General features: G+C 35.8%; 1 protein-coding gene across 5 annotated transcripts in view; it reads right to left on the reverse strand.

The window, feature by feature from the left end:
• The window catches only part of CYRIB (CYFIP related Rac1 interactor B), a 93,294-nt gene that overhangs the window by 43,549 nt on the left and 26,659 nt on the right, over positions 1–23,086 (reverse strand). For 3 of the 5 annotated variants that reach the window (XM_080939774.1, XM_080939773.1, XM_080939776.1), the window contains exon 2: positions 2,089–2,127. The gene's annotated coding sequence lies outside the window, so the exon portion shown is untranslated. Of the gene's footprint in view, positions 1–2,088; positions 2,128–21,654; positions 21,691–23,086 lie in introns of all 5 variants that reach the window. The other 2 variants (XM_080939775.1, XM_080939777.1) reach the window with 1 other exon arrangement.

The following is a 23,086-nucleotide window of genomic DNA, read 5'->3' on the forward strand; positions in this document are numbered from 1 at the left end:
AATAAAAGAGAAAAGAACATAAATGAAAGAGGACAGAAGCATGAATACCAAATAAAGGGTGTATGAAATGTTGGGGAAAATTCAACTCCTCAATCTTTTGAAAGAAACCTAAGAAACTAGAGAAATTTGGTGATTTAGGTCAAACCAGCAACTGGTGGAACAGTAGCATTCCCTTTAGGAAACCCAGAACTGCAGCTTGTGAGAACATCTTTAAGATGGAGCACTAAGGCCAGATCAAACTTACAGAAAGAACTTAGTATCACCATAATACAATTGGTCCCTTCAAAACCAATGTTGGTGATGCTTTTGCAATCAACCAAACTGCCACAGATCTCCATTCCCTGAACCTGTAAATGCCTCTCAAATGTTCTTTTCCAAAACATATTGTTTCTGTTATTACTGACCAGCAAACAGAATTTCCTTCAAAGCCTATTCACTAACTTCTAATCTATACTATTAGGATATGTTAAAGGAATAAACATATACCCCCTCGTTAGGGAGACAAGATCTTTCTATTTGTAACAGAGGCTAGCCACAAACTTGCAATGCTCCTCTCCTGTCTCAGCCTCCAGAATGCTGGATTTAGTCTTTACAAGCATACCAGGCATCTCTTTTCTTTTAAGATCAGCTATATAGGACCAGAAAAACTACACTCCCTGAAGGAGGATGTGGTTTCTCAATGTTCTGGAATCCACAATGTCTATGAAACTGAACAGGAAACATTTTACCAGCTTCTACATGAAAAATAACAACTCTTTTAATCAAGATTATAGTCAACAAGTTATAGCAATAGTAGTTTCCATGAACTTGTTACTAATTAAAATTACAAATATTTTCATTACAATTATATGCATTCAAATAGGTAACAGTATTAGCAGTTATTCTAAGGTAGTGATTCTCAACCTTCCTAATACTGCAATCCTTGAATATAGTTCCTCATGTTGTGGTGACCCCAACAATAACATTTTCATTGTTACTTCATAACTGTAATTTTGCTACTGTTATTTATCAAACTGTAAATATCTGTGTTTTTCAATTAATTTAGGGAACCTTGTGAAAGGGATCATAACCCATAGGTTGAGAACTGCTGTTCCATACTCTGGTGAAAGGACAGATTAGCCTCCCATAAATCTACATATTTGTGACAGTATTTCAATTTAACTGGGTTCCTCACACAATCATGAGTCATTAGAACCATTACTGTGGGTCAGCAGTCACAGGCTCCTACAGATTACCAAAGATGTTCTTAGCATGCCAATGGGACACAGATTGTGGAAATAATGACAATTCTGAGGGGTCCTCATGAGGACTGTCATATCCACCCTATAAAATGACTGGTTTTGAAATATAAGTATGTTTTCCTTTGTAACTTAAAAGAAGTCAGAATTTTAGGATAAAATATTTATCTTAAATATTTTAAGTATTTAAACATTTAAATATTAAAGATTTAAAAATAACTGAAATTTTTAAGATAAAAATAAGATTTTTACAACAAAATTTTAACTTGAAAACCATGAATTACATCTATAAAATAAGATTTTAAAATAACTATAAATTTCTGAAAGTAAAATATTAGCAAAATAAATAAAAGATTACAAATATGTATGTACTCAAGACCCTTTAATGGCAATTGTTTAGTATTCATTACTTCTAAGGTTTTTAAACATTTTTACTTAATCTTTGCTACTTATTATGTAAGGGTACATTTACATATGTATGTTTGAGTATGCATCTGAAGGTCAGCAGACCTTATCAGAACTAGTTATTTGTGTCTCCCCTTTAGGTTCTTTCTAATTCCCAATGGATATGTACCATATTCTCCCCCTCTCACTTTTTATACTATTAAACTTATATCTTGAACTTTTATTGATCAGTTCCACTGGTTACAGAGAAACAACCGAGAAAGGAATCCAAAAGAAAACATATATCTCCCCTATTTAAAGGGCTGTCAATCAAAGTTCTAATTAATTTATATGTTCTCCATTATACCCTGTTCTAAGACAAAAATTATACAACTGTATCTAAATATACTTTTAGTAAGTTTTATACTGACTTCAATACATTCATTTTCCCCAAAGACATATTTACCTTCAGCCAGTGCTGGTGATTCTGTCCTTGTCCTTCTATCTGTTTAAAGAAAAGAAAGGGAAGAAGAGTCTAAAACATCATTATACTTTCAAATAAATCATTATAACTAAAACTTCAACTAAGTAGCCAAGTTCCCTAGTACCACATACAGAGCTGAGCATAGTGGTATATGACTTATCATCCCAGAATCAAAGAAGGGAACACAGAGATTCTTCCAAGCTCACCGGCCTGCCAGTCTATCCAAACTGCTTCAGGAATTAAAGACTGACACACAGACTGACACACTGACACACACACACACACACACACACACACACACACATATCACATTCTCATACTCTGCCCCCCCCCAAGAGTTGTTGAGGAAAAACACCCAACTTTGATCTCTAGCCTCCACATACACACACAACTACCTACACAAAAAAGCACATACATTACATATACACACCACACCATACATTCACAAAATGTTGTAACACATGTATTTCCTTGGATGAATCCAACCACTGTATATGAAGGACCTACTATATATAAGAATATAAATAAATGACCCAACAACAAGGATGTAGCATTCAAGACATTCAGTATCCAAGAACATAACTCTATTCTCATCATAGACTATGAAAAAGGATAACAAGAGAGACAATTGGAAATTTCTTTGTATCTTTATCACAGGAGCCAAAGGGTCCTATTTGTACTTCTTACCATAGTTGAAGCTCATCTGGGTGAGAAAGTCTTCAATGCCAGTCTTATCTGAGGTGTTAAAACACACATTCCATGGTAACATCCCATCACTTGCTACTGGCAAATTTGGCAAAACCAAAGTAAGCCATAATGTGCTTTCAAGTAGGTTTTACCACTTCAAAATGACTGCACTATAATTTTGCAACTAAGAACACCTGTGAGATAAACCATTGTGACTCTTAGTTCACATCTAAAATAATGTAACTGCTGACTTTTTTTATGAAAAAATTTTTGATAAGTTTGTTTTATAACTTTGGAGCCCTGGATTTAACAAACACAATTTCCATGCAGTATTACTGGGTATCTATTATATTGAGGACATGTAGCACTGTGTTCCCAGATGGCAAATGATCTTATGTTTAACACTATCCCTTACATGTTGAAATGTGTGTCTCTCTCTTTTTTTAAGTGAGTCAACAGATGGAAGCAAAAATAGCAAAGAAAATCCATTCATCCAAGTGTTCCAGATCAGTTTTAGGGTTGCTTGCTCTTTTTTTTTTTTAAAGGGCAGGGTGGGAAAGAGAAGGCCTTCTACGGGGGAAACAGAAGAGCTCTGCAGAACTCTAAGCATCGTCTGTTGTCCTGCTATTTTCAACTCCTTATTTTGGAACAGTGTGTTAAACTTACCATGGGTAGAAGAGGGAAAAAATGGGCAAAAAACTAACCCTAACAACCATAAAGCCCTGTGGATGCCACTTCATAGTGCAAACGAGGGCAAATACCAATGACCTAGTAAATGAAAATAGTATCTTATCCAGTGCCAACTAAGCCAGCAGCTACTGCAATATGCCACAAAAAGGATACTCAACTAAAAGAACTTAACCCTTGGTGAAGGTGGCTAAATTACTCAGGAATAAATCTATTGCAGTCCTAGCTAAAAGAAAGACCAAAAACATGGGGATGAGCCATTTTCTACTGACTTCTACTAACCATCTACTGTGATTATGACCACCATCTAAGAGATGCCACAGAAAGTGGACAACATCTCTCTCTAATGGAATCTCAATTGCATTTTCTGTGGCTCACTGACTACAGGTATTTTTTGCCTAAGAAATGCCCATAAAATTCTGAATCCAGAGAGACAAATGTAGAAAGTAAAAGTGTAAACATTATAGCCAATTTTTGACCAACAGGAGAGGAGATCTGGAAGATAAATACTCTCCTTGGCTCCTATTTAAAGGATAGTTTTCCTTTCTTCTCAAAGGCTTTTGGAAAAATAAGTCAGTTAGCTGTTCACGTAGATGACCTGCTCAATGATGTATCTCTGAATGGTCTTTCCTCCCCATTTTATTTTTTTCCACCTTCCAACTATTTCTTACTAACAGAACCCCAAAAAGATCCCTGCACAAAAGTCTGTCTGTCCTATGCCGTTTCTAAAGTCAAACCAGATGATTTGCCTTCTAAACCATCCTACATCACTGGACCTTAATCTCCTTTCTTGATCTCCTCTTTCTTCAAACTCCTGAAATTGTTGTACCAAGGGCATAATCTTAGGTTCTTTGCTCCCTTCAGGATCTTATTCTGTCTCACAATTATACTGAACAGCTAGATAGCTCAAGTTTTCACATTTGGTCTCTAACTTTGTACTTACACTGTTACCATCTACTTAGTTTCTCCAAGGGATAGTCACGTTTTACCTGTCCCAAACGGAACTCTGTATTTTTACTTCTCAAATTTGATCTACTTGGAGCAACCTCCATCTCATGTAGCAACTCTGCTTTTCTAGGTTCTCAAGTTAAAATCTTGGGCTCCTTTTCACTTCTTCCTTTCCTTTCTATGTCCTACTCTAAAAGCCTCATCCCATTAGTTGTATAAAATCTACAAACTCTTGAGGTTCTATATAAGTCACAAAAGTCAGCAAATACAGAGTTGTAACCACTTTATGTAGAAGTTGCTAACTAAGGCATGCACACATTTGTATGTTTTATTCAATAGTAGGTAAACAAAATACTCTGCAAACTATCTTTAGTCATTAACCCATTGATTTGAAACCTCTGAAAACTTCCCACTATCTAAAATGTCTTACAGTATTAATTCTAAATCTTCCATCTGCATTTGAGCCACTTGTGATCAAAGTCTAACATCACTGTGGTTATTCATAAGAAAGCTTCCTAGACCAATTTTATTAATACCAATGGAATAAACAGCTTTTTAATTTTTTTTTTCTTGCAAAAACAAGCTACTTTCACTAACTACTACCGCAGCTACCCAGAAATAAGTGGCTTCTTGGCTAGCCACTTTAACAAACCAGAGACAAACCAGAACCACATGCATAAAACCATGAGAAAATTTGAAGTTATATTGTCAAGCTCTTAATAAACCAATACCTGACAAAACACCAGCAATCATATTTACCTTTGGAACAAAATATCAAGTCATAAATAACACTAGTCAATACTTAAGTTGAGTAACCCAAGTACCACTTAGTATCAACAAACCAAGTTGAAGTATTAAAAAAAATTTCTTTGCCTCCAGCAAAAGGTAAGACATGAGAAGTTGTGACTTGAGAGCGTTTGGTCACTGTATTAGAGTTACACGGTATTCAATAACTAGCTACAAAACCTAGGTACAAGATAAGGCTTAACTGAACTCAATTTGTGCATGGTTCTCTTGATATACAGAGAAACAACTTTCAAAATCATCTTAGAAACAGAAAAGAGCATTTGGATTGATTAATGGGCCACTGACAAGGTTCAAAAGTCTGACAATAAATACTATAAAATAAGTCTATACTTCTTTGGAGAGAAGAATCAAACTGTAGTGTTTGGATGAGAACAGCCCTAGCTAGTAAAACTACTTGAAATAGGAAGTGTGGCCTTGTTGAAGGTGTGTCCCTGAGGGTAGGTTTTTGAGGTTCAAAAGGCCACACCATTCTCAGTCCTCTTTCCTTCCTACTGTCCTTCACTCATGCTTGTGGATCAGATGTAAACTCTTAGATATGCTCCAAAGCCATGTCTGCCAGCCACCTTGCTCCCCACCATGATAGTCATGGACTGTGCTACCTTCTAGAACTTTGAGCCCCAAATCAAATGTCTTCTTTTAAGTTGCCTTAGTCATGGTGTTTTAACTCAGCAATAGAAAAGTAACTAAGAATCAGGTACACTGAAACTATTAGATGAGAAAGTAGGGAAAACCTTAGAACTCATAGGCACAGGAGAAAATTTCCTAAACAGAACACCAATAGCTCGAGCTTTAAGGTCAAAGATTGACAAATGGGACTTAATGAGATTGCAAAGTTTCTGTAAGGCTAAAGACACTATCATGAAAACAAAACGGCAGCCAACAGAGTGGGAAAAGATCTTTACCAACTCCACATCAAATAGAGGCCTAATATCCAAGGTATACAAAGAACTCAAAAAGCGAGATACCAGAGAAGCAAACAACCCTATTAAAAAATGGGGTACAGACTTAAACAAAAATTTCTCAATTGAGGAATATCAAATGGCTGAGAAACATCTAAGAAAGTGCTCAACATCCTTAGCCATCAGGGAAATGCAAATCAAAACAACTCTGAGATTCCACCTCACACCAGTCAAGATTGGCCAAGATCCAAAACTCAGATGACAATAGATGCTGGTGAGGATGTGGAGAAAGAGGAACACTTCTCTACTGCTGGTGAGGTTGTAAACTGATACAACCACTCTGGAAATCAGTCTGGTAGTTCCTCAGAAAAATGGACATAATACTACCAGAAGACCCAGCTATTCCACTTCTGGGCATTTACCCCAGAGATACTCCAACATACGACAAAGATACATGCACCACAATGTTCACTGCAGCTCTATTTATAATAGCCAGAAGCTGGAAAGAACCCAGATGTCCTTCAGTAGATGAATGAATACAAAAATTGTGGTACATTTACACAATGGAGTACTACTCAGCTATCAGAAACAATGGCCTAACGAAATTCTCAAGAAAATGGATGCATCTAGAGAATATCATCCTGAGTGAGATAACCCAGTCACAAAAGAACAGACATAACATGCAGTCACTGATAATGGAATACTAACCCCAGAAAGCCCTGAACACCCCAGAAACAACCCACAGACTGTGTGAAGATCAAGAAAAAAAGAAAAAAAAAGAATATATTTTAATTAAAATAGAACTGTATCACATCCCCCTTTTTTTTCCTAAAGCCCCTCCCAGTTTCTCTCCTATCTCCTCAAATTAATAACCTATTTTCCTATATTATGGTTACATATATACATATGTGTATGTATAGGTACCCACAAATACTTAATTACAACCTTATAAAAATGTGTTTGTATACTTTTATGCAAAAATGCTTAAAAATCTGTACATTTATCTTTGTTTTTTAAAATAAAGTTAAAAAAAAAGTAACTAAGATACTAACCTATAAAAATTTTTATGCAAAACAATAGGTGAGAGGAACTCCTATAGTTGTACTGTTGAAGAAAGGGAGAAACTAGAAATATTAATATATAACAATTTAAAAAAAAATCAAAGTTTATAATGTACTTAAACCAAAACAGAGACCACAAGAAACAAGATGATGAGCTGTGCTCCTTAGAATCAAAACATAATTTACTATGAAAGTTGAAATATAAGGTAAAAATGTATTCTGAGAAATTGTTCTAAATAGTGCTCTGGAAGATAAGAGTGTAGATTTATAGCTAGAGGAAACACAAAAGAATTAGGAGATAGTAAAGAGATGCTTTGTCTAAGGTGAACCTTAAAGAATTGATAGGTATTAGAAAAGTTGGAAAAGGAAACAGAAGTTCAAGAATACTCTAGAGGAAGAAGGTATTATGATTATACAATACAATGAAAGATTTATTTAGTAAGTAGTATTAGAATAATCTCATAGAAAACTGAGACCCTTTGCAGCCAGTACATTGTAGATGGATTATAACTTATTTTTCAGAACTAAATCTCAGAAATATTGTCTTATTAACTACTGGAGTAGTATATTAAAATTTAAAGGATGATAAGAAATTTATGATAGAAAGCTGTTACCAAGTATTTAAAGCTAAAATAAATGCTAGAGAGATGCTGAGTGGTTAAAATGCTTAGCCTGCAGAAGACCTGGGTTTGGCTCCCAGAAAGCACATGGTAGCTCACAACCACCTGTAAGTACAGCTTCAGGGGCCCTAACACCCTTATGAATCCCAGAGACTCCTATACACAAAAATAAATTTAACTAAATGTAAAGAACATACTAATGTTTAAATAGTTCTTTAATATTCATAATCAGGAAGAAAACTTACAATAACTTAGAACAGGTAGATAAAACAGTAAACGCACACACACACACACACACACACACACTCCCTAATAATAAACTACAAGTCCTACAGCATGATTTAGTGCATGGGTTCTGCAGTAAGTAGACTAAAGTTGAATTTTTATTATTTAAATTACTATTTTGTTGAGTGTCTCACTTTTTGTAAAGGGAACACTTGCACATAAGTTTCCTTTATTTGTAAAACAGCAAATATAATCTCAAAGAATGTGTGATGATTAATGAAAATGATGTTTTATTCAACATGGTCACAACTGGTCTTATTTATTATTAAAAACAGATTAAGATATACATTTCACATTAGAATTATTATACTATTAAAAATAACCACGATGAATATATACCAGAGCTCAAATTCCTGAATAAAAATCTTGACATTTAATGCATTTTATGCCATGATTACTACTATACAATGACCTTATCAGAAAGAAAAGGTTACATTAAGAGTATCCTCTTTGCTAGAGAAGTAGATACATAAAATATAGATAAAATATCGAGGTATATAAAACATAACCACAGTTTGCATACACAGATTCAACCAAGTGTGGAGCTTAACAATCTGGGATGAAAATTATTCAGATGACAACTGTTTGCTTTAAATGGAGATTTTCTTGTGGTTATTCCAATGAGAAGGTATAACTGTAGCATTTATATTATATTAGGTAGTATGCATAATTTATACATTATTTAAACTATATTATGTAAATGATTTTCAAATACTACTCAATTTTATGCAAGGGACTTAAGCATCATCTTAGATTTTGGTATCTTCAGGAGTGGCCTTGGAACCAATGAGTATTTAGGGAAAGTATCATCAATTTTAAGTCTCAAGTGTATTGTAGTAAAAAAAGAATAGTATACAAAACGGAAGAAAAATTTTGCCAGCTATCCATTACACAAGAAATCAGTACCTAGAATATATAAAGAACTTCAAGTGAAAAACACACACAGAGGCACATGCACACGTACTCACATGTGATCATCCAATCTGCTGGGAATGTAGCTAATCTAAGCTCCAAGAGTGCTTGCCTGGTGTCTAAGGGTTTCTATCACTACAATGAAACACTATGACCAATTCCAAGTTGGGGAAGAAAGAATTTATTTGGCTTGACTTCCACATTGTAGTTCATTAATGGAGGAAGTCAGGACAGAAACTTAAACAAGGCAAGAACTTGAAGACAGAAACTAATAGAAAGGCCCTGGAGAGTTGCTGCTCACAGGCTTGTTCCCCATGCATGCTCAGCATGCTTCCTTACAGGACCCAGTGTTACTAACCCAGAAGTGGACCCTCCCTCATCAGCCACAAATTAAGAAAGTGCCCCTTAGGCTTGACTACAGGCCAATTTTATGAAGGCCTTTTCTCAAGTTAGTCTCTTCTCCAGCGACCCTAGTAGCTGTTGAGCTGACAAAAACTAGTCAGCATACCTGGGACACGTGCAAGGCCCTGAGTTTAATCTCCACTGCTGCATAATCCCAGCAGTGCGGTGATGGAGATCTGCAGTCTCAGCACTCTCAGAAGGTAGAGGCAGGATAACCACAAACTCTGGGCTGTTTTCATATAGCATTTGGATTACAGAAGATCTTGTCTCAAAAAGAAAGGGGGTTGGGGGGAGCAATCCCATCAATAAATGGCTAAGGAAATAGTATAGTCCTCAAAAGAAACACAAATGACCAATATATGTTTGAAAAAAAATGTTCAATGTTCTTAGCTGTCAAAAAATACAAACTAAAACTATTTTGAGAATTAGGAAGTATTGAAGTTTTTAAAGTATTGACTATCCTTAGCCAACAGGGAAATGTAAATTTAAACTTAAACTACCCCCCCATCACCCATAAACTGGCGAACACGAACACACACACACACACACACACACACACACACACACCCCACCACCACCACCAACAAACACAACATCCCTGGTAAAGATGAAGGGAAAAGGGAACATGCATTTACTACTGGAGTGGAATAGAAAAAATAAGTATGATATTTGCATGAAAATCAATTTGGAATGTTATACAAAATAAGCTAGACTCAAAGAACACAGGTTCTCTATGTAGGATGGAAGGGGGTGGTAAAAATGGTACTATAAAAGAGTCTTACTACCTGGGTTTAATCTCTAGGATTCATGTGACAGAGAACCAAGTGCCACAAATTAGCATTAAAATTGGAACAAGGAATCAATGTGATAAAATCAAGAAGTTATGTGCACAGAGATAAAACATTATGGAAAAAGCCATAGACAATGAGGTCACATCCATAACCTAAAGAGGTTATTATGATAGTGACTGATATATATTAATAGATTCTCCCAAATTCACATAAATATTAAAGACTTTTGTTTGAATGGTTGATTTTGGTTTTTGAGACAGGGATTGTCTGGGCAGCCCTGGCTGTGCTGGAACTAGCTCTGTAGACTAGGCTGGCCTTGAACTCACAGAGATCCATGCCTGTCTCTGTCTTGTGAATGAAGGGACTAGGTGTGTGCCACCACTGCCTAGCCTAAAAACATTTTTAACAAAACTGCAAAAGGGTTCTTTTTTAACTTAAAATTCTGAAATTTATATGAAAAAAAACTAAGAGCAATCAAAATGTCTAAGGAATCAAGTATGTCAGCTTGCCCAAAGAGACTTCAGGATACTATAGTAGACATCATGGTACTGGTATGAAGACTAGCCACACAAAGAAAACACAGTATTGAAAAACAGAATATACACCCTATGAACAAGCACATACTTACATATAAAATAGGCTGGAAGGGTGTGCTCACACATGTATACCCCTAAAGAAAGAAGACTGCTGAACAGAATTTGGGGGTGGGGGGAGTATTACATAAGAAAAAAAGTGCCTATACTATGTCATAAATAAAAATAAATTTCCATGGGACTTAATCCCACAGAAAAATCCCAACTTTTGGAAAGAAATTCAGAATATTTCTTTATGGTCCCAAAGTAGACACAAGCAAGGTGCTCACAGAAATGTTACAAAAAGCACTACCTATCAGTGAGAACACTAACAAATTTGATCAAACTAATTATCAAGAACTTCTAAGACTAATGTGGTGGCCCACAGCTAGCGCCTAAGGCAAAAAGATTATGAGTTTAAAGCAGCCTGGAATACAAGGTGAGTCTCTATCTCAAAACAAACAAGAACTACTTAACACTTTAAAGAAACCAAATAGTAAAAATCACTGAGCTTTAAGATACTCAGAACACATATAGCTGAGGAAAGATTAGTATCTAGTATATAAAAAACCCTGTTAATTTTTGGTAGAATAAAATGAAAATTGATTTTCAAATGAACCACAGTTAATGTTCTAAATATGCATACTCACAGAAATAAACAAATAGAAACAACAACTTTAGTTTTGACATTTTACAACCATTAGACTGAATAAATAATTAAGAAGTCTGACATTAGTTCTAAGCACACACAGTAGGATGCCTATAAGAGCAGTTCCAGAAAACTCAAGCTCTCCTTTGTCCTCTGTAGGCACCTGCATGCAGGTGGCATAACACAGACACACATGAACAAACTACAGAAACTGACAGTGTCAAATAGCATCCAACTGAGATTGTAAACTGTCACCATACAAACCATGTCACTGTACTGACTAAAAACACCACATGCATATCTTCTGACAGTTTATGCTCAACTATATACTCAGGCGTTGATTGCCTGTAGCCTCACCCCACTTGTAGTCCCACTCCCTGGTATGCACACAAATGTGACCACTAGCCTCCTGTTCCAGTCATCTGCTGGGACTATTGTGGACTTTATACCTTTAAGCTGTAAACTAAAGAAAAGTTTCTTCTACAAGTTGTTGGTTATTAGAGTGACATTACTTGAAAGGGATTAGAAGGTATGGCCTTGTTGGAATAGATGAGGCCTTGTTAGAGGAGGTGTGTCACCAGGGATGGGCTTTTGGGTTTCAAGTGTTCCAGCCAGGCCCAATTTTTGTTTTTTAATGTATTTTTCCCTCCTATCTCTCTCTCTCTTCCTACTGACTGCAGATCCAAATGTAAAACTCTCAACTACTCTTCCTCACCATGTGTGACTTACATGCTATTGTGCTTCCCACCACGACAATGAACTGCAATCAAGCCCCAGTGAAATGTTTTCCTTTATAAGAGTTGCTGTGATCATGGTGTCTCTTCACAGCAATAGAACTTTGACTAAGACAACTAGATTAATGGAACACACTAGTTATAAGAAATTTAGAAATTAAGACAGTACTAAAGTCAAGTCAAGAACTTATTCCAAGGGGCTGGAGCCCTGACTGTTCTTCCAGAGGTCCTGAGTTCAATTCCCAGAAACCACATGGCGACTCACAACCATCTGTAATGGATCTGATGCCCTCTTCTGGTGTGTCTGAGGACAGCTCATATACATACAATAAATAAATAATTTTTAAAAAAGATCCACCTTTACATCACTCATGAAAATGTTCCATTCTTTCTGAAAAATGATGTTGAAATAAGAATTCATGTATTGTTACTGCATTCCCTAAAGCACAATTTCTGATACACTGCAGACTCCATTATGTGTACATATATGCTGAATGAGTGACTAACCAAGCATAATAGAAAAGACAAAGACATATGGCTTATCTATGCTTAAGGCCACAAAAACTGATCACTCTGCTAAAGAGACATCTATAGAAAAATGAGATATCAAAATATATGTTTCAGATAAATGACAGAATTGGGAAAAACATACAATTTCTATTACAAATTAATGTAAAAAACAAAAACCTTAACTAAAATAGTACAAGTATTCACAATGACTTTATAGGCGCTAGTTTTCCCAGACTGCCAAAATAACTCAAATGCCACAATGACTTTGCAGAAATACATAATTTATTACTGCATGTCTTGATAGCAATCAAAGTAATGGTTTAGAAAAACTTTAAAATGCTATGTCCCAACACATGTTTTAGAGATGTTGTGAAATCAGTCTACAGGCAAGCTAGGGTGAAAACAGACAAAGTGGATTCAGAAAGTGTGTGTGTATGTATGTGTGTGTGTGTGTGTGTGTGTGTGTGTGTGTGTGTGTGTGTGTATGTGTGTGTGTAAAGCAACAAAATAAAATGCCTTATCACATATTCTAAAACACAAAATGCTCAAAATTCAATAGTCAATATGGGTCCTCCAATACACTAGTGCAAGGCAGAGTCAAAAATTGCTGAGTTACAGAAAGCCAACATACACATGGAAGCTGAACAATGTTCTACTCAATGATAATTTGGTCAAAAAAGAAATTAAAGACTTTTTAGAATTTATTGAAAATGAAGGCACAACACACCCACACTTATGGGACACAATGAAAGCAGTGCTAATAGTAAAACACAAAGCTCTGACCGCCTCCAAGAAAAACAAACAAAAAAACTAGACATAGCACACACTAACTGCTTGACAGCACACCTGAAAGTTCTAGAACAAAAAGAAGCTGATACACCCAAAAGAAGTAGACAGCAAGAAATAATCAAACTCAGGGCTGAAATCAACCAAGTAGAAACAAAAAAGAACTATGCAAAGAATCAACACAACCAGGAACTGGTTCTTTGAGAAAAATCAACAAGACAGATAAACCCTAAGTCAAACTAACCAGAGGGCACTGAGAAAGTATTCAAATTAACAAAATCAGAAATGAAAAGGGAGACATAACAACAGAAATGGAGGAAATTAAAGAAAATTATCAGATCCTACTACAAAAGCCTATATTCAACAAAACTGGAAAATCTAGACCAAAGGAACAATTTTCTAGACAGATACCAGGTACCAAAGTTAAAAGCAGGATCAGATAAACCATCTCAACAGTCCCATAATCCCTAAAGAAATGGAAGCATTAATGAAAAGTCTTCTAACCAAAAAGAACCCAGGACCAGATGGGTTTAGTGCAGCTAAAACCATCCAGTGGAAAAAAGTGGAGAAGAGCCTCAAACACATAGGCACAGTGGAAAACTTCCTCAACTGAATACCAGTGGCTTATGCTCTAAGATCAAAAATCAAAAAATGGGACCTCCTAAAATTGCAAAGCTTCTGTAAGGCAAAGGACACTGTCAATAGGACAAAATAGCAACCAAACAGGTTGGAAAAAGGTATTTACCAATTCTACATCTGATAGAGGGCTAATATATAATATATACAAAGAATTTAATAAGTTAGACTCCAAAAAACCTAATTAACCCTATGGTACAGAGCTAAACAAAGACTTCTCAACTGAGGAATACTGAATAACTGAGAAGCACCTAAAGAAATGTTTCAACATCTTTAGCCATCAGAGCAATGCAAATCAAAACAACCCTCAGATTCCACCTCACACCAGTCAGAATGGCTAAGATCAAAAACTCAGATGACAGCATATGCTAGAGAGGATGTGGAGAAAGAGGAACACTCCTCCATTGTTGGTGGGATTACAAACTGATATAACCACTCTGGAAATCAGTCTAGAGGTTCCTCAGAAAATTGGGCATAGCACTATCTAACAACCCAGCTATTCTACTACTCCTGGGCATATACCCAAAAGAAGCTTCAACATATAATGAGGGCACAAGTTCCACTATGTTCATAGCAGCCTTATTTATAATAGCAGGGTGGTGAGGTAGGAGTGGGGAAGCATCCTTATAAAAGCAGGGGGAGGGAGGATGGGAGAGGCGAACCAGGAAAGGGGATAACATTTAAAATGTAAACATATAAAGTATCCAGTAAAAAAGAAAAAAAAAAAAGCTAAGTTAAAGAAAGCCTGCCCTCAAGATGTTCATGGTCTATGAAATGACAAGTAAACAGATTGCTACAAAACATTGTAATTAAATAAAATGCCATGCTAGAGCTCTGTGGTTTAAACTGTATGGGGAGACAGATGAGAAGTAATTTAATCGTGTCTAAAGAGTGTCAGAGAAAGCTAGAGAAGAAAAGATTTCTGAGTTTGCCTTGTGTTAAAAAAACACCGCAAGCACTAACAACTTCCAAAGACATTTTCTTATGCTTCAAATTTAGTAAAATAACTTTTAAAAGAAGGCTTTGTATTGATATGTCCCCTAAGCTGGAAAAGAAAAATATACCCCCCTAAAACAGGCATTTTAAACACCACTCATTCCATTATAACAAAGGGGTGCATGATGAAATAAAACTTAATTCGTTAAGAAACAGGTTTTACTAATCTAGGGCAACAAAGAATTCAAAAACAATGGAGGTTCTTCAGTACCACTAAAAAGCACAAAACCACTCTAATTTCTCCAACTTCTACACAATGAGACTGTATCTCAAAAATATGTATAGTAAGAAGGGAAATCCTCAATACGGAGGAAAGTGGTAATTATGCAAAATGGACAAAGAAAAGATCAATGATTAATAATCCATCATTTTAAATATTTTAAAAATTATTTTATTGTATATGTAGAAGTGTGCATATACATGCATTTGTGCACCAACTATGTGCCTGGTACAGAGAGAAGCTAGTAGAAGATACTGAATCCTCTGGAACCAAACAAAGTTAGTGACAGTTGTGAGCTACTATGTGTGTGCTGGGAATAAAACTTGGGTCCTCTGAAAGAACAGCCTGTGCTCATAACTGCTGAGCATCTCTCTTACCTCATATTTATACAGTATATAAAGTATCCATTTATTGTAAGTTAACCAACCACTTCCTAATCTTTTTTGACACAAAGTATTTTTAAGTCCACAGTCAACTGTATACAGTCAAAAGCTAATTAGGAAATAATTACCAATGTTCACTAATGGATTATTTACTTATCTTTTTTGTACTAAAACCTGAAACTAGTGTTAAAATGTAAGTTACATAATTTAGCCATAATCGACAGCTACTATACAGATAAACATTAAGAGCCATTTTTTAGAGTGCCACCTGCGCTCTCCTATGCTAAGCATCTGGGTCCACGTTTTTAGAAAACAGATATTCACAGGCTCTGAAAGTATTATCAGAGAGAAAGACCTTTGAAGAGAGACATGCTAAAGGCACATTTTTAAGTGAGTACTGTAATAAACAAGTCCATGCCTCATGACCTGCAAGTATCTAAAAATTAAATAACCAGAACATTGGGGGTGGGGAGATCCACCCCCCCCCCAACACAGCAATTACTTTTTAAAATATCAAAAAGAACTTCAAGACTTCCTAGGACAGAGAAAAGAGACATATATTTTAACAATGTAAGAACAGCTGATAAGTGTTTTCTGTTTGTTTTCTTCTTTGACACAGGGTTTCACTAAGTTGCCCTGGCTGGCCCTGGAACTTATATAGACCAGTCTGGCCTAGATCTCAAAGATCTGCCTGCCAGTGTTGGTTTATTATTATTATCATTGTTTCTATTATTATTTTAATAATTCCCTCTATAATAAAACTGTTCCTTTTATTCTATAATTCCAATTTACCCAGAAGATATTAAGGAAAGACTCTCCATCTCAGTTAATCCCCTAATTTAATTTATATGCTTTCTGGTGTATATCAATGAAATTAGTTTTATTCTCCAACATTCAGCATATATTTCCTATCAACAGGTAAGACAGGTTATTAGAAGTCCTAAAATCCATTTCTGATTCTCTTTAAAAATTATATGGATGTGTGCGCATATGTATATGATAGCTCCCTCAACACCTCACCACATTTTTAAGTCATTTTATATGATACTATACTTTATTTATTACAAATGTGTGTGTCCACTCCACAGAGTGTGTGTGGAGGTGAAGGACAACTGGAAGTGGGGTGTCAGTTTTCTTTTCATTCATTAGCTGAATCTGGGTTCTGGAGATTGAATTCAGGTAGTCAGAATTTGGAGGCCAAGAGCTTGTAGCTACTGAGTTATCTTGACATGTCTATTCTTGAGAGAATTTCTCAATGAATCCTGAGTTCATTAAATCAGGTAGGCTGGCTGGCTGAGCTCCTGAAACCTGCCTGTCTCTGCCTCACCAGCACTAGGGATACAGATGCTCACTGCCAAAATATTTAGGTGTTCACATGAGTGCTAAACTCGGGCCTCATGCTTCCCACTGCTGCCACTAAACCAACTAAGCCAAGGCTTATAAGGTGTTTTTACAATTTACCCGAGTAAGGAGCATCTGTTGGCTAAATCTACAAGAGTTTCACTTTCATATCTTCTTATGTAATGTTTTATGTTTGCTAAATTTTCCATAAAAAGACAATAAAAATCTGTAATCTGGGGCTAGATGTAGCAGCCCCCACTTTTAACCCCAGCACTTACTCAAGAGGGCAGTGGATCTTTCTGAGTTTGAAGCCAGCCTGGTCTATATAATGAGTTTCAGGCCACACAGGCCCTGCCACCAAAAAAATGAAGGAAAAAAAATGTGGGTGGGGGGGAATGTAATCCCACAAAAGTAGCTACTATTAAGACTTCACTTTGTACAAATGTGTCATGAGAAAACTTAGTTTCAACTTTAAAACAACATAAAAAGCCAGGTATATAACTCAGTGATGGAAGTCTTGTCCACTGTGGGTAAGGCTTTTGGGTGGGTTTGAGCTGCCATAAAAGTACAAAAAAATTTCACTTACATAATTTTATTACACGAGATTCCTAATTAATTTAAATATATCCTTTCAAAATTAAAATTTCTAACAAATCAATGTTACATTAGTTTTTAACCTGCCCAGTCTTGTCATTCTTCACTTTTCAAAACCTCTAAACTCTTCCATTTACGAGATTAAATTACCTTTTTTATAATAGTAAGTCGTTTCTACAGCCTTTATAATCATCACATCACTTAATAAGATCTTTAAACCATATATTCATCATACTAAATACTATGTAAGAAAAATTCAAACAGCAGGAGAGTTTCTGATAGCAGGATCTGACCTTCCCTGGCTATCCAAAGTCCCTGTTTCTGACCTTATTTTAGGATGTATCAGGGGTGTGGGATTAACAACTCACAAAAGGCTAAACAGCAAAGGCCACCATTCCTGTACTCACATGGTAAATTGAGCATGCTGAAACTGTTCTCATGATAACAAACAGAGCTCTCCCTACACATTTATAGACATTATGGCCCTATCTATACTTCTTGTCACCAAATGCTTTAAAAGATTATGCAGTACTAAAACTCAGAGCAGATTTTAAAAATCTGTTTGAAATTGGACTTGGGGATTAGTTTTGTTCAAGCTTCACACAGAATGTCATTTATGTTATTCATACAATACACATTTGAACATTTATTTTAAAGTCATCTTTCCAAAAGTAAAATAAGTAAATCGACTTTCATTACCAACAAAAGACACACCCAGTAACTAATCTCCCAAGTAAATATCTCAAAGAATTACAAATATATCTTTAAAAAAAAATCAGCTCTCTTTTAAAGCTGTCAGTAAGTGTATTTAGAAAAGAGAAAAAGTCAAAACCCAGGAAGATCAAGTGTGGGCAAATGTGCCCTGTGTGGAATGTGAAGAATGTGTGTATTGCCATGTCATGAGTGTACTTCTGTACAGAAGATTGAGAAGATGTTCACCCAGTGACTAACATCACGGTGGTTTTAGTTTTCTATACTGTTTTAATAAACATGATCGTAGTTTGGCATGAAAACAGTTACTGTCTGCCATGGTGTCAAGTTTATAATCCCAGCTACTAGTGGGCTTATAGCAGGAGGATCATGAATTTAAGAACTGTCTAGGAATCTCTTTCAAAAAAAAAAAAAAAAAAAAAGAACAAAAACAAAACAAAAGAGAGCTAGGAACACAGCTTAGTGGCTAGCAGTGTGGGATTCAATCCTCAGTTCTGAAAAAAGAAAGTAGACAAGAGAAGGGGGCTATTGTTACTTAACTATTAAAATATGGTAGGAAAAACTGTCATTATCAGGAAAAGGGCATCCAGATAGCTCAGTTACTAAAGTGTTTGTTATTTAAGCATAAGGACCTGAATTCAGAGCCCCAACAGCCACATATAAAATTAGCTTTTGCAATATATGCCCATCAATCCCAACCGTAGAAAGATAGAGGCAGTTAGATCCCTAAAATCTGATGGTCACCCAGTCTGACATGCCCCAGGACAATGAGAGATTCTTAAAGGTAAAGTAGAGTGATAGAAGACATTCAACAGCAGCCTCTAGCTTAAACATAGAGATGAACACACACACACACACACACACACACACACACACACACGCGCGCGCGCGCACACACACACACACACACACAAAAGTAGTACTCATATGGTACTAACAAAGGCAGAGATCAATTAAAACAAACTTCAAAGCTCAGAAATATGCACATTCATCTGCAACCAGCTGATTATCACAAGATGCCTAACCAGACACTGATGTGACAGGACACCCACATGGGAAAGATTAACTAGAAACCTACTTCAGACTATTAAGTTGTCCAAAATAGCAAGGACTTGAATATCATCAAACTTTTCAAAGAAAACATTGGCATGAATCTTAGAGTCTACTGCCAGGTGTATATTTCTTAGACCTGCCACTAAAAGTATTTGTTTGCTTTATAGAGGCAAGGGTCTCAGCCATCCAGGCTGGCCTTAAACTTGATAAATATACCTGAGGCTTGACACAAACCCCTGATACTCCTTTTTCCAACTCTCATATGCAAGCAAAAAACAAAAAAAAAAAAAAAAATGTCATTTTGTATTGTTTACAATTCTTGTGAAAATGTTTTACTAGCATGTTAATTTACATAATAAATGGGTTTCATCAGAACATTTCCCTTCATGTACACATATATTTCAATCATGTTTACCCCTGCTACCTTTTTTGTCCTCTTCACTGTACTTTACGGTCCCTTTCTCTTCCTAAGTGGTCACCCTGCTTCTATTTATGTTTTTATTTTGACGATCTAATGGCACCTCGTCACTGGCTACACTAAACAAAATGTCTCTCCTCCCCATTAACTATTAATTACATAAACACCATCATTTCTGTTGCTCTGACAAAACATCAAGAGCAAGGCAATTTATAAAAGAAAGCATTTAAATCGGTTCATGGTTTCACTGTTAAGAGGCCATGATGGTAAAAAGAAAAAGAAAAAAAAGACATGGCAGCATGAACAGCTGAGAGCTCACATATGGATCCACAACTAAGAGGCAAACTGGAAACAATCTTTTGAAACCTCAAAGCTCATCCCTAGTGACACACCTCCTCCAACAAGACCACACCTCCTAATCCTTCTGAAACTGTTCCACCAACTGGAAACCATGAATTCAAACCTATGATCTCACAGGGGCCATTCTCATTCTAACTACCAAATACTTCAAAAGATAGCACTAAAAAAATTAAGACACAAACTGAGAGAAAATACTTAAGAAATAATGTAACTAATAAAGGACTTGAGTCCAGAATATAAAAAGAGCTATTAAAACTCAACTGAAATACAAATAGTTTATATGTAAAGTATACTTCAATGAAACTGCTTTTTAATTAATTTACAAAGACAAAGGCTGGTCATCCACTACAATTCTTAATAAATACATACCTACTATGCAAACAGACCCCTAAGAGTTCATACTACATGCCAAAGACAACACTGGACAGTTGCCAACACCACTTATACCATGGTGGAACAGGCAGTCTACTTTAAAGAATACCAACCCCAGGTTATGTGTATTTATTTCTACATACTCTATAAATACAAAGGGAAAAAAATTAACTACATCTACATTTTAATATAGAAGTCCTAGTTATCAAAGGAATGATTACCAAAATGCTTTAATCCTTGATTTTGAGGTACCTACATTTCCCACTAGCAACTTACCATCTCTGATAACTAAAGTGGCAATTCCAAGTATCTAAAAAATTCCAAGTATTCAAGAACACTTAAATAAACTAAATGAAGTAAATGAAATTGACTATTTTACTTTTGGAAACAATTATCTATGTAAGACAACACAAATTTTGAAGGTAATTAATAATCTTCATTAACTAAAGTTAACTTGTGTAGAACCAGGAATGGTAGCTCACATGTGCAATCCTAATACTTTGGGAAGCTGAGGAAAAAAACTGGCTGTAAAGTCTGAGACCAGCCTAAGCTACACACTGAATTTCAGGCCAGCCTGGGCTACAGAGCCTCTTATCTTACACACACACACACAGTATACAACTTTACAAAAAATAACTAAAAATAGTGAACTTATTAAGAACTAGAAGATAAAGAGTCCTAGTCTGTTTAAAAAATTTAAAGAATCACAGAAAAATTTCAAATATAAACTTCCTCTAGATACCTGTGTTAGCTGTTCTTCTAACCACAAATCTATACTGACACTCAAAGGGATTCAAACTGAGAGCTACTGCAGTTTCATGTAATAAAAGCAAGAGTCTCAAATCTTGTACACCATGGTAGTTCCTCACATTTCACTTTAACACCCCTGAAAGACCAAGTGTAATGAATAATCTTCAGACTGCAAGATATCAAAGGTTTCGGGAAATATTATTGACCTATGCATTTACCCCAGAGAAAATTAATTAAACCTTTATCAAGGTCATACTTGATATATATCAAGAAAATGAATAATAAGGGCTGAATAGATGCCTTAGTTGCCAAAGGCATTTGCTACTGGTTTGGTTACAGGATCTACATAACAACTCACAATTACCTGGAACTTCAGTTGCAGGAGATCTGGTACCCTCTTCTGGCCTCCACATGTAAGAGGAAAGAATGGGGTACACATACAAATAAAGACAAATACAGATGAGACAAAACACTTTTACACAATAAAGTATAAATAAATAAACCACAAAAGAAAAAGGACTCCAATCACAATATGTACTGTTCTTATATTCAAGAACTTTTTTTAAAAAGCAGATTTACCAAGGCAATTTACATATAGACATAAGAAAATTACACTCTGTAGCTAATCTAACTTTTGCATATTTTGAGGAAGTACCAGCTGTCCTTTACCATCTAAGATTTCTATACAGTGAACAGCTATGAAAAATAAAAACTTTGTCCCCTTCCATAAGACAGGCCTGATTTCAGTTCTTTGTACATTTGACAACATACAAAACAACAAGCTCCCTATGAAAGATCTGGGTTTCCTAATAGCAAAACTTGACTAAAATATTAACCCAATGATTCCAAGTATTACCTAGCGCTTTTTACTCTGTATAGTAAAGCTCATATATTATTATCACTGCTGATAATCTAATTACCACTACTTACTACAGAGGATATACTAAAGAGGATGACACAAGAATTTTGTGGCTTCTAACAGCATTCACAAAAATGTGAATGGAAATTTAGAAACTTGAAATAAGGTTTGATCTCAAGACTAATGATTTTTAATATTAAATTTTGGTCTTGAGACTACAATGTTGCCAAGAGGCATGACTTTCTAAGATAAAAGGTAAAGGCTCTATATGGGGACTACATTCTAGGGAATAAAACAGCATCCCAAAACCCAAGAGTGACCCTGGTAGTTGGTAGGGAGATGATTAAACACCATCTGCACTGATGGAGAGAAGGATACATAATGAAAATGGGTCAAGTCTAGTGGCCCAGGTCAGAGCTGTTCTTGCAGGGCCAATGGACCTTCTAAGCTAAAATAAGTACTGTAAGAAATAACAGTCTTGCTGTCATTTATGCAAGTCAGTCAAAGCATTAAAAACTCCTTTGGGTAATGGAAAGGGAATCCTGCAGTGGAAAGTCTTGACTACTTACACATTTACCCCCTCCATCACCACCACCACACACACTCCTTGATACTCTGTTTGCAACTTTAAGGAGAGGCATGACTAGAAATATAATTGATGAAGTCTCCCTAGTCCTCAGAAGCACTGAAGTCCAGACATACGCAGCTGGGCTACCCAGCAAACTCTAAGGAGTTCTTCTCTAATGCTAAGTCCCTGCTTTGGCTTCCATCAAAGGACAATAACTTTTAAGACAAATGAGTTCTTTTCTACTCCAAGCTAGTTTTGTCAGTGTTTTATCAGGGGACTAGGGAAAAAAACAAAACAAAAACAAGACAAAACAAAAAAACAGATCACTTAGATTTTCTATTTTTTCTATCTTCTACAAGAAGGGTCTAC

The sequence above is a fragment of the Micromys minutus genome (genome assembly GCF_963924665.1).
Source record: "Micromys minutus genome assembly, chromosome: 27".
NCBI classification, from domain to species: domain Eukaryota; kingdom Metazoa; phylum Chordata; class Mammalia; order Rodentia; family Muridae; genus Micromys; species Micromys minutus.